Below are 13323 nucleotides of genomic sequence, written 5' to 3'. Positions count from 1 at the left end.
ATATGAACATATGGATGTATATGCATATGAATGTCAGCCATATATAATTTTAGAGTTTGACGCGACATTTCAGTTTTTACATTTGGTAACCAGATGTGAAAGAAGACAAAAGCATTGCAAACTCACTCTAATTATAGAAGAGAGAGGCTAAGAACAGCCCCCTTCCTGTTGTCCTACCACTCTCAGATCCTGTTACATAAAAATAAAGGAGGACAATATGTCGTTTGTCTTCTGTACTGCTGCTGCCATCCTACAGTGACTTCAGTGGCCTGAGGTTTTCTATAAAAGCAGAGATAAAAGTGGTATCAAAGACCATGGCATGTATGGCTAGAAGCATGCTAGTGATAATGCATATTATCAGGGCAAAAATATTCCTCACTTTTTGCAACCAAGAGACGGTACTGACAGTTGATGTCTTGGACGTTGTCGTTCCTGAGTGTTAACCTATAGATTCTAGGGACACCAAGAACAGGGGGTTGAAAGTGGAGATAGCAAGTGGCCCCACCTACTTGCTCTGTCCTCTGCCCAGGCTCTTCCTTGCTGACCTGCTCCTCAGATGGACAGAGGAGCGCAAGTTGTGACTGGAAGTAAGTATTAACAGTTCCCAAGGAATCTTTAAGCAACAACATTTATTTTGATAACATTTATTTTTTTCTTTGCGTCTAAAATTGCATTTTTAAAATAGATTATGATTATCATCAGAGCTTACTTGTCACTTGTAAATTATTCCTGGTGTCTATCTTGTGGTGGAATTTAGAACAACGAGTGTCCCCCAAGTTGGGACTTGCCTGACTTTGGGATACATTGTATTTGAAACTCAGAGTATGTATTTCCAACTAAATTACATAAAAATAATTATATTAAAATATATGTAGAATGAGCAATTCTGGCCCATAACCAGTAATGCAAATAAATAGCTTTCTAATAAGCTGTTATGAATCAATTTGAGAACACAACCTTCACTTGAGAATGTTTTCCTGTACTGTCCAAAGTGAAATTTCTTTAGAGAGAATACAATTTTGTGAAAGAAGTCATTTCAACTAAAAACTGCTAATTGGTCTGAACTGGTTGAGGGAGAGAGTCTAGAGAATTTGAGACATGGAAGGGGTGAGTGAGCATGTGCATATCAAACAAACTCCTTTATACTTTCTTGGAAATTCATACACTTGGCTAGAATTCATTCATTTGGCTACAAGTAGTTTTCAAAAGTATGATGAAAGAAAGGTTTTCATATAAATTGTAAGATCCTAGTAGTTTTCGATAACTTCTCTGCTATAAGGAATGATAAGATGTCCCAGGCTCTTATCACTGTATCTTTTCTACCTCAGACCTGGAATCATCCAGTTCTCTTAGAAGCCAGTTTTGTTTGTTTGTCTGGTTGGTTTTGGTTTAAGTGGAAAATAGTATGTCAGCCACAATCTGGTACTAAGAATATGCATTACTTGTGTCACTAGACAAAATTTATGCTAGTACTTCTAGTCCAAATTCAGAACTACATGTTTTTTACTTACCTCTTTCATATCACTTCTGTATCTTCTTTCATGTACAGCAAGATGCTAGTTTTTAAGGATACGGAAGATGATAGAATTTGAATAGCCAATAATTACTTGCCTGCTTTATCCCACATTATATACAAAATAATAGTACTAATATGTACTATTATCGTGAATATAACTAGAAATCAGTTTAAAATTTTTTAAAATTTTCAATTATGGTTGGCATTCAATATTATTTTATATTCGTTTCAGACATACAGCATAGTGGTTAGATATTTATATAATTTGCAAAGTGATCCCCTTTCCCTCAATTAGTCTAGTTCCCACCTGCCACTATATATAATTACAATATTATTGACTATATTACCCATGTTGTACTTTACATCCTCTTGAACTATTTCATAACTACCAATTTCTACCTCTTAATCCCTTCACCTTTTTCACCCATACCCCTAAACCCTTTTCCCTCTGGCAATCATCAGTTACATGTTATTTCTATTATGGTCTCATTTTTAAAAATAAGTAAACCATACTTTACTGTTAGAATATTGCAAACTATATCCTTTCCCTTTTAAATTTCAGTTAGTATTATTTCTACAGTAACCGTATACTTAATATTGTATCGTATTGTACTGTACTATACTGTATTGTATTGTATTATATGTCTACAGTAACTGTGTACTTAATATGTAAAGATTACTTAAAAGTCCCCAATAGTTCAGGTGTTGATAATTATTTCTAGTCATATTGGTTGTCTGAAGCTCATTCTTCAGTATATTCCTTAGGAAGGGTTAAATTGAACAATAATTCCTAAGTTCTTACATGCTGATGATAGTCTTCTCTTTTATATTTGATAGTTTGGGTGGGTAAAAATTTTCACTCACTTTTTTTCCTTTAATATTTTAAAGAAGCCATCAAGCAGCAAGATACTATTTTCCATTTAGCAGATTGTCAAAGTTTAAGTATCCTTGAGGCTAAATGAAAACAAGCACTCTCAAGAACTATCTAGTGGGAATATAATTCTGTAATTAGTCTAACATTTTGAATGAAGACTAAACAATAAGTATGTTATAACAATATTGAAATCATACCTTTATTTTTAATACGTACATTTAAAGTCTCTTAATATCTTTTAAAAAGATTTTGTCAGTGATATCTCTTTAAACAATGTCCCCTTCTGATGTGCTGGTGGTGTGCCCTGGGGACAGATGGGCACCTGTCTGTAACTGTATCTGAGTACCACCAGATGGCGATTTTACAGATAAAATCAGGTACTATTTTCCTAGACTATATTTATATCTACTCCTTGTGAAACATTACATTTGATGCAATTCTTACATGTTAACAAGCTGTTGTACACAATTAATTTGTCTTGAGTATTCAAAACTCAAAGGTATTGCCTGTCTAGTTTTCTTACAAGGATTACTTGATTTATTTTAATAGTAAAACAATAGTTATAATTTATGGAGTACATTCTTTGTGCCAAACATTTATTTTAATTGCTCTTAATTCCCACAGTAACTCTGTCAGTTGGTTACATTATCTCCAATTGACAGAAGAGGAAATTCATGCTCAGAAAGATTAAATAATTTGCCAAAGGTCATAAAGCTGGTTAAGTGGCTGAGTCATAATTTGAATTTAGGTTTAATTAGTTCCAAAGTTCACACTATTTCTATTACCATATATGCATATAGTAAAGTATCTATTCTTATCATTGGGACATTGAAATTTTATTGCAATAAATATTATTAAAAAAAGCTAAAGATGATATTCTAACAAAGTGAATTCTAGAGTGAGAAAATGGATTTCCAAGTTCATGCAAGTAATTATAATATTCAAATACTATATCCTAAAACATTTGATAATGTGGCCTCAATTTCGTTATGATCAGGGCTATATGGTCACCATTGCAACTGAAGAACCATTATTTAATTTTTAAAAAATTTTAAAAAATAGCAATAAATACACACAGCATAAAATTGACTGCTTTAACCATTTTTAAATATGCAATTTAGTAACATTAAGTACATTTATATTGTTGGACAACTATCACCACTATTTTATCATTTCATATTGAAACCTCGTACCCATTAACCCCATTCACTCCTGCTTCTCAGGCCCTCATAACTACTATTCTATTTTCTATCTCTATAAGTTTGACTATTATATTCAATAAGTAAAACATACAATATTTGTCCTTTTGTATCAGGCTTATTTCACTTAGCATAGTGTTTTCAAAGTTCATCCATGTTGTAGAATGTGTCAGCATTTCCTTCTTTTTTAAAGCTGAACCATATTTTATTGTACGGATATAGCGCATTTGGTTTATATATTTATCTGTTGATGGATACATGTTGTTTCCATTTTTCGACTATTGTCAATAATGCTGCTATAAATATTGTGTGTAAGTATCTGTTCAAGTCTCTGTTTTTAATTCATTTCAATTCTTCTGCAGAACTAGAAGAAGAATTGCTGGATCACGTGACAATTCTAGGTTTAATTTTCTGAAGAACCACTATACTGCCTTTCAGAGTGGTGTCACTATTTTACACTCCTATTGGCAGTGTACAAAGATTCCAATATCTCCACGTCCTTACTGAAGCATGTTGCTTTTTGTACTTTTTTAATGAAATTTTTCATAATAGTCATCCTAATAGGTGTGAAGTGCTTTTTCATTTTGAGTTTGATTTACATTCCCCTAATGATTAATAATATTGAACATCTATATATGTGCTTATTGGATATTTGTATATATTCCTTGGAAGAATATCTATTTAATTCCTTTGCCTATTTTCTAATTAGGTTTTTTTTTGTTTTGTTTTGTTGTTGTTGAGTCATAGTTTATTCTATATTCTGGATATTAACGATTTATTAGATATTTTATAAACATTTTCTGTGGGTTTTCTTTCTCTTGATAGTATTCTTTGATGTACAAAAGTTTTAATTTGGACAACTTTCAATTTGTTTAATTCTTTTCTTGATTGCCTGTGGTTGGTGCCACCTACAAAAGATCATTGCCAAATCCAGTGTCATGAAGATTTTCCACTACATTTTCTTCTAAGAGTTTATATTTTAGATCTTATGTTTAAGTCTTTGACCCATTTTGAGTTCATTTTTGTATAGAATGTAAAATAAGAGTCTAATTTTTTTCCTTTAGTTTTATCCTACTTGGCATTCATTGAGCTTGAATTTGTAGAGTCATATATTTCATAAAATTTGAGAAATTTTTAGCTTTTACTTAAATAATATTTCTGTCCCTTTATTCTCCTGGAATTCTCAAAATGCACATATCAATCTACTTTATAGAGTCCCACAAATTTCTTAGGCTCTATTTACATTCTTCATTTTTTTTTCTTTTCTGTTCCCCTAACTCAATAATTTCAACTCTCTTGTCTTTAACTTCATTAATTCTGTCTTCTTTTTCTTAATTAAAAGTATTGAGGTGACATCGGTTAATAAAATCATATAGGCATCAAGCGTGCAATTCAGTAATATGTCATGTGTATATTTATTGTGTGCTCACCATCCAAAGTTAAATTTCCTTTCGTCACCATATATACGACTCTTCTTATCCCATCTAACTTCCACCTCCCCCCTTTCCCTCTGGTAACCACTAATCCACTGTCCATGTCGATGAGTCTCTGTTTGTTGTCATGTTTGTTTGTTGCTTTCAGTTCTATATCCCACATATAAATGAAATTACATGGTTCTCAACTTTTTCTGTCTAACTTATTTCGCTTAGCACAATTATCTCAAGTTTTATCTATGCTATCACAAATGACAGCATTTCATATTTTCTTGTGGTTGAATAATGCTCCATCGTATATATGTACCACATCTTCTTTACCCAATCATCTATCGAAAGACACTTAGGTTGCTTCCATCTCTTGTTTTCAAGTTGTCTGGGTAAATACCCAGAAGAGAGATTGCAGGGCCATATGGTAATTCTAGTCTTAATTTTTGGAAGAGTCTCCATACTATTTTCCATAGTGGCTGTACCAATTTACGTTTCCGCCAGCAGTGTATGAGGGTTCCTTTTTCTCTCCAACCTCTCCAACACTCATTACTTCTTGTCAGGTTGATGATAGCCATCCTAACAGGTGTGAGGCGCTATCACATTGTGGTTTTGATTTGCATTTCCCTAACAGCTTGTGAAGTTGAGTAACTCTTCATATGTCTGTTGGCCGTTTGTATGTCTTCTTGAGAGGTGTCTGTTCACGTCTTCTGCTTATTTTATAATTAGAATTTTGTGTTGTTGTTGTTGAGTTATATAAGTTCTTTGTATATTTTTGATATTAGTCCCTTATTGGAGGTGTTGTTTACAAATATCTTCTCCCATTCATGGTCATCTCTTTGTCTTGCTGATGGTTTCTTTTGCTGTGCAGAAGCTTTTTAGTTTGCTATAATATCATTCATTTATTTTTGCTTTTACTTCCTTTGCCTTTGAGGTAAACTCATAAAATCTTTTCTAAATCCAAGCTCCATGAGTTTAGTACCTATATTTTTTTTTATGCAATTTATTGTTTCAAGTCTTATATTCAGGTCTTTGATCCATTTTCAGTTCATTTTGAAGTATGGTGACAGATTGTCTAGTTCTATTCTTTTGCATGTGACTTTCCAATTTTTCCAGCACTATTTATTAAAGAGGCTTTCCTTTCTTTATCGTTTGTTTTTGGCTCCTTTGTCAACATTTATTTGCTGTTATATACAGGGGTGAGGGTTATTTCTGGACTCTCAGTTCTGTTCCATTGGGCCTGTTTTTCTGCCAATACCATGCTGTTTGGGTTACCGTTGCTTTGTAGTATAATTTGAAGTCAGGTGGAGTGATACCTCTAGCCTCATTTTTTTCCCCTCAGGATTGCTTTGGCTATTTGAGCTCTTTTGTGCTTTCATACAAATCTGCTGATTTTTTGTTTGTTTGTTTTATTGTTTTTTTTTTTAATGCCTCTGAGATTTTGACGGGGATTGCATTAAATCTGTATATTGCTTTGGTCAGTAAAGTCATTTCAATGATGTTGATTCTTCCAATCTATGAACACGGAATATCTTTCCATTTCTTTGTGCCGTCTTCAATTTCTCATAGTTTTCAGTGTATAGGTTCCTTACACACTTTATTAGGCTTTTATTCCTAGGTATTTTGTTCTTTTTGTTGTAATTTCAAAAAGAATTGCTCTTTTCATTTATTCTTCTAAAAATTCATTGTTAGTGTATAAGAATGCTATGGATTTTTATACAGTGATTTTGTATTCTAAAACTTTACTGTATTTGTTTATTGTTTCTAACAGTTTTTTTTTGGTGGAGGCTTTAGGGTTTTCTATGTAAAGAATCATGTCATCTACAAAAAGTGACAATTCAACTCTTTCATTTCCATTTTGGATGCCTTTTAATTCTTTCTCTTGCCTGATTGTTCTAGCTAGGACTTCAATACTAAATTGAATAATAGTGGTGATAGTGGACACCCTTGTCTTGTTCCTGATCTTAAAGGAAAGGTTTTTAGTTTTTCACCATTAAGTATGATGTTAGTCGAGGATTTTTCGTATATGGCCTTTATTATGTTGAGTTACATTCCTTTTATGCCCATTTTATTAAGTGTTTTAATCATAAACAGATGCTATATCTTGTCAAATGCTTTTTCTGCATCTATTGATATGATTATATGATTTTTATCTTTTATTTTATGTATGTGGTATATGACATGAATCGATTTGTGTATGTTAAACCATCCCCGTGCATCTGGAATAAAGCCCACTTGATCATGATGTATAATCTTTTAATGTATTGCTCTATTTGATTTGCTAGTGTTTTGTTTAAAATTTTTGCATCTGTATTCATCAGAGATATTGGTCTATAGTTTTCTTATTTTAGATGTTATCTTTATCAGGTTTTAGTATCAGGGTAATGTTGGCTTCATAAAATGAGTTAGGAAGTACTGTCTTTTCTTCAATTTTTTGGAAAAATTTGAGAAAAATATGTATTAAATCATCTTTGAATGTTTGCTAGAATTCACTGGTGAAACCATCTGATCCTGGACGTTTACTTATTGGGAAGTTTTTGATGATTGTTTCAATTTCCTTACTGTTGATTGGTCTATTTAGGTTTTCTGGTTTCTTGTGACTTAGCCTAGGAAGGTTGTATTTTCCTAAGAACTTGTCCATCTCTCCTAAGTTATTGAATTTGATGGCATAAATCTTTCACGGTATTCTCGTATGACACTTTGTATTTTGGTGGTATCTGTTGTAACTTCTCTTTCATTTCTGATTTTGTTTATTTGCGTCCTTTCTCTTACAGGGGTTTGTCAATTTTATTAATCTTCTCAAAGAGCTTGTTTTTCGTTGAGGTTCTTTTCGCTATTGTCTTTTCGTTCTCAGTTTCATTTAATTTTGTTCTAATATTTATTATTTCCTTCTTTCTGCTGACTTTGGGCTTCATTTGTTCTTTTTCCAGTTTTTTAAGACAAAATGTTAGGTTGTTTATTTGAGATTTTTATTGTTTCTTGAGATAATCTTGTAACGATATAAACTTTCCTCTTACTACAGGTTTTGCTATGTTTCAAAAGTTTTGATATATTGTATTTTCATTCTTGTTTGTTTCTATGTATCTCTTGATCTCCGCTTTTATTTCTTCTGTGATCCAGTCATTATTTAGCAGCAAGTTATTTAATCCTCAGATATTTGTGGGTTTTTCCCTTTTTTTTTTTTTTTTTTTTTTTGCAGTAGATCTCCGATTTCAAAGTATGGTGCTCAGAACATCTGCTTGGTATGATTTCAGTTTTCTTAAATTTGTTGAGGTTAGTCTTGTGTCCCAACATGTGATATATCCTTGAGAATATTCGTGTGCACTAGAGAAGAACATATAATCTGTTGTTTTCTGACAAAAGGCTCTGTACATATCAGTTATGTCCAATTGGTCTAATTTATCATTTAAAGTTGTTATTTCCTTATTGATTTTCTGTTTGGATGATCATCCATAGCTGACTAAAGTAGGTCACCCTACTATAATTGTGTTTTTATCAGTTTCTCCCTTTTCTTTCTGTTAGTAGTTGCTTTATGTATTTTGGTGCTCCCTGATTGGGAGCATACATAATATTAAATGTTATGTCTTCTTGAAGATTGTCCCCTTTATTATTATGAAGGGTCCTTCTTTGTCTCTCATTACCTTTTTTTATCTTGAAGTCTATTTTGTCAGACATAAGTATGGTCACATAACTTTTTTTCTGGCTGCCATTTGCTTGGAGTATTGCTTTCCACCCTTTCACTTTGAGTCTATATTTGTCCTTGCAGCTAAGTTGTGTTTCTTGAAAGCAGCATATGGTTGGGTTTTGTTTTTTTATGCAATCTACTACTCTGTGCCTTTTTATTGGCGTGTTCAGTCCATTTACATTTAGGTGATTACTGAAGTATGAGTTTTTTCTATAACCATTTTATTTTTTGTTTTCTGATAGCTCAGTGTCTTTATTGTTTTTTTGTTCTGTTTCTGTCTGTTATTTTAATATGGTGGTGGTTTATGATTTTTTCTTCTGTTCCCACTTGTTGTGTGTTGTATGTCTCAGTCCTGGATTTTTTTAGTGTATGGTTACCATTAAGTTTATGTAAAAGAAAATTTCATATATACAGTAGTCTTTTTCTTCTGTGTGGCCTTATCTCCATTCCCCTGTGCAGATTCTGATCTTTAATTCCCCTAGGTCTTTTTTTTTTTTTTTTTTTTTGGTTTCAAATTGTTTCTATTTACACTGTGAATTCATTTCTAGGTTTTAGTAGCTCTTTTATTTTTTTCTTTTTAAGTTGTGTTTGTTTGTTTGTTTGTTTTACCTTTAACTATTATATAACAATTAAGTATAAAACATCCTGTTTTTAGTAAGGGTTGCTCTTTTCTTTTTCTGTCTGTCTGTTAGTCATCTTACTCGTAGTTTGTATTTTTTGTCCTTTTGTTTCAGGTAGAATGACCCCCTTCAGTATTTCCTGTAATGCAGGCTTTGTGGTAGAAAATTCTCTTAGCTTTTGTATGTCGGACAAGTTCTTTATTTCTCTGATATATCTAAAGGAGAACTTTGCTGGATATATTATTGCTGGCTGGTAATTTCTCTCTTTTAGTAGTTTGAATATTTGGTTCCACTTCCTCATAGCTTGTAAAATTTGTGCTAAAAAGTCTGATGATAATCTAATGAGTTTTCCTTTATAAGTTAATGTCCCCTTATGCCTGGCTGCCTTGAGAATTCCTTTTTTTTTTTCATTAATTTTTGACAGTTTTAATATAATGTGTCTTGGAGGAGGCCTTTTTGAGTTGAGATAATTAGATGTTCTATTGTTTCTTGGATTCAAGGATCCAGTTTGGGCCATAGGTTTGGGAAATTCTCATCAACTATTTGTTTGAATATGCTCTCTGTTCCCTTCTCCTTCTCTTCTCCTTTTGGTAGACCAATTATTCTTATATTGCTTTTTCTTATGATGTCAGATAGTCTTGTAGAGTTCTTTCATTTTTTCATTCCCAAGTCTTTCTCTTCTTCCATCTGTATCATTTCCAGAATTTTGTCTTCAATATCACTAATTCTTTCCTCCATCTGGTCAGCTCTATTTCTTAAGCTTGCTATCTTATTCTTCATCTCTTTTATTGAGTTCTTCAACTCCAGCAGTTCTATTGAGTTTTTTTTTTTAGAGTTTTAATCTCTTTGGTAAAGTACTTCTGTTATTCCTTGATTTGGTTTCTGAGATAACTGAACTGTTGATCAGAATTTTCTTGCATCTCATTGAGCTTTTTCAGAAGTACAATCCTGGATTCTCTGTCATTTAAATTGCATATTTCTATATCCCTAATTTATTTCCTGGAGCTTTTTCATTTTATTTCTCAGCTGCCTTGTCATGTTGCTTGTTCATGGTGTTTGTTAAATTATTTCTCCATCTAGACATTTATGAGAATGTACTACTTTAAAAAAAAAGTATTATTCTTCAGAGTGATTTCTCTTTAATAGGTTGATAAGAAGAGGGTAGCAGTGCCCAAGCCTCCTGCACAACCCTATCTTTCTAGATTTCTGCTTTGGGGCTTAAAATGTCCTTTATTCCCCAAGGAGTTGTGTGTCTCTTCCGTTACCAGGCGCTTTAGTCCCAGGGCTAATGTGAAAGGTGAAAGAGAATGTGAAGGGTGAAGGTGATCCAAGCCCCTGAAGAGTACTTGAAGTCCCTATCCTGCCCCGATTACCAGATACAGTACTGGGGCCTGCTGCAAGCTCTGGCAGGGTAAGGGGAGGTGTTCTCCGGGAGGGTGGTGAGAGGCACCCAGGCTCTGTGACTCAGCTTTCTGCCTGGCAATGGCAGATGTTAAAACACAGCTGTTACCCCTCTTTATGTCATCCCGGCTCTGTTTTCTACACCGTTCACTGGGCTCTACTGTGTGAAATATTCTGATCTCTCAGGCAGGACTGCTCGGGGCTTTGAAGAATTGAAGAACAGCCATGTAATTCCCGCCTCTCCCTCATCCTACAGGGAGTTCCGGGATGCATTCCACAGCGCCCGTCTCCTTCTTCCTTGCTCGCATACTACCCATCTTCAGATGCTCAGATTCACAGATTTCTGACATGTTTGTGTGCTAGGCTGGGTGTTGTCTACTGAATTACAGGTGTTCAGTTTGTTGTAATTTCAAGGGGAGTGATCAGGGGAGATCCCTAAGCCACCATGCCTCTGACGTCACTTTCACAAGGTATGATTTTGTCTTCTATCTGCTCAAATCTGCTCTTGAATCCATCCAGTAAAATTTTCAATTCAGTTATAATTTTCAGCTTCAGAATTTCTGTTTGGTTCCTTCTTATAATTTCTATATTTCTGCTGATATTCTCATTTTGTTCATTTATCATTTTCCTGATTTCTTTTAGTCCTTTATGTTTTTGTTTAGCTCTGTGAACATATTCAAGAAAGCTTGTTTAAAATCTTTGACTAGTAAACCCAATGTCTGTGTTTTCTTAAGGACAGAAACTAGAGATTTATATCATTTCTCTGAACAAACCATGTTTCCTTTTTTTGGTATGTCTTATAATTTTTTGTTAAAAATTAGGCGTTTGCAAAAATAGCCACCTCTCCCTGTTCTTGCAAACTGGCTCTGTGCTATGTCAGTGGGTGTGCTCTGAGTTTAGGGATCAGCTCAAGATGGAAGCTTAAGGTCTTTTCTGAAAATGTCTCTAGCCTGGGCTTGTATGTGGTTTTCTCAATTCCTCCTTATACATGGCTATTTTTGAACGTCTTCATAGCCCAAAGAACCTCAGCCAGTTTCTCCTCTGGGCCTTGGATGTTCTACTGTATGACCTCACCTATAATCTCTTGCCCCAGGTAACTATGTGTAGGGTGGTCTTCTTGAAGCTTTCATATGCAGTGACTGCTGCTTTTCCCCTAGCCTGAGATCCAAGTTAGATGAAGCAGAGACCAGCCCTTCAGGAAGCCCCCAGATAGGTTAGAATGTGGCCAATAAGGTTTACTCTGCAACCTCCAGTTCAAGGGAGATAACTGAGAATAGAGCTGAGGAGTCTTCCAAAGGAAGATTGTGCTGAACTGAGAAGGTGGTAGGGCAACAGTGAATAAAAATACCATGAAATTTTCTATAGTTTTCAAGTTAAATTTTTCTTCACTGGGCATTCTCTTGGTTACTGTAGATCTTTGGCTGTTTTCCAGAGCTACCGTAAGGTTAGTTCAACCTGTTTCTTGATGTGTTTTGATATTTCCAGGGAACAAAGCCTCAAAGCTTCCTAGTCTGCCAGTTTGCTGACATCACTCCCTTGAGAAACTTTTGTGTAGTTAAAAAAAAAAAAGCGCTCAAAAAAATCAAAAGCAGACAACATATCAGGCAAAAAAAATTGCAATGTATTTAGATGAAAAGCTAATTTTCATCATATTCCTAAAGCTCTTACAAATCAATAATAAAATTATAAAAACCAGGTAATAATTTGGACAAATAACATGGAAAGGAAAAGTAATGTTACCATTTCTTTTGATGATGTTAACATGTACATTGAACTCTTATATAAGCTTATTTCTATGTAAAGTGAAGAATAAAACTATCATTTTATATAGACAGTAAACACTATATTGGAGCCTTTAGAATTTTTTCAGATTTATGTATTTTATTGCCAATTTCTTTTTCATAGTAACCTTCCCCCTCCCCACATCCCTTCCTCTTTTACTTCTCACTTTTTAAGAGCCAATTCTCATATTCTTATTATAAATAATCCCACGATACAGATAGAGTTTCTCCTTAGGTAAAAAGAAGAAGTATGGCCAAAAGCAATTACTTACCCCTTCCAACCCTAGGCCTTCTTTTTAATTTTCCCTGTTGATTCAGAATTTGCATTATAAAATGAAGGTCAATCTTCATGAGTACTAATTCTTACCAGTGACCAGTTCGATATGATTACAGTAAGTTATTACAGGTATGCCCTGCTTTTTGAAAATTGGTGTCAAGCCATTTCTCTTTTACAAATGAACTTCATTAGAGCCTGTTTTTTCTAACTACAAGAAATCTAAAGAAGAATTTTGCTTTTATGAAAAAGGTTGAAAAGCAAAAATAGCGTTCAGCCTTTGTTTTGCAGTGAGCCATTATAGAGGCAGCACACGCCCCCAAGCAAGCAGAATAGCACTGCCGAGCTCCTCCTGGGAACTATACTCGGTATTTCAGCATTTAGCCTCTATGGCTTTGAACTGTGTGAATATTTGAACTTTATCTCAATTTATTTTATGTCAAGGTGGGTCCTAAGGTATCAGAAAAGCCAAAGAGCATTCTTAAGGATGTCACACTTAGTGTAAAACTGGATGCAACTAAACTATTCAATCGTGGTGAACAAAATAAAGAC

At 33.8% G+C, this 13323-nt stretch overlaps 1 protein-coding gene across 2 annotated transcripts in view; it reads left to right on the top strand.

Moving 5' to 3' along the window:
• Nucleotides 1–568: 568 nt before the first annotated feature.
• The window catches only part of TLR3 (toll like receptor 3), a 28047-nt gene continuing 15292 nt past the window's right edge, over nt 569–13323 (top strand). Inside the window, exon 1 of one of the 2 annotated variants that reach the window (XM_016143922.2) lies at nt 569–587. The gene's annotated coding sequence lies outside the window, so the exon portion shown is untranslated. Of the gene's footprint in view, nt 588–11042; nt 11187–13323 lie in introns of those variants that run through there. The other variant, XM_016143920.2, reaches the window with a different exon arrangement.

The sequence above is a fragment of the Rousettus aegyptiacus genome, unplaced genomic scaffold (assembly GCF_014176215.1).
Source record: "Rousettus aegyptiacus isolate mRouAeg1 unplaced genomic scaffold, mRouAeg1.p scaffold_m13_p_11, whole genome shotgun sequence".
NCBI lineage: Eukaryota > Metazoa > Chordata > Mammalia > Chiroptera > Pteropodidae > Rousettus > Rousettus aegyptiacus.
Note: the sequence above shows the minus strand (reverse complement) of the source record. Positions and strands in the feature narration are given on the sequence as shown.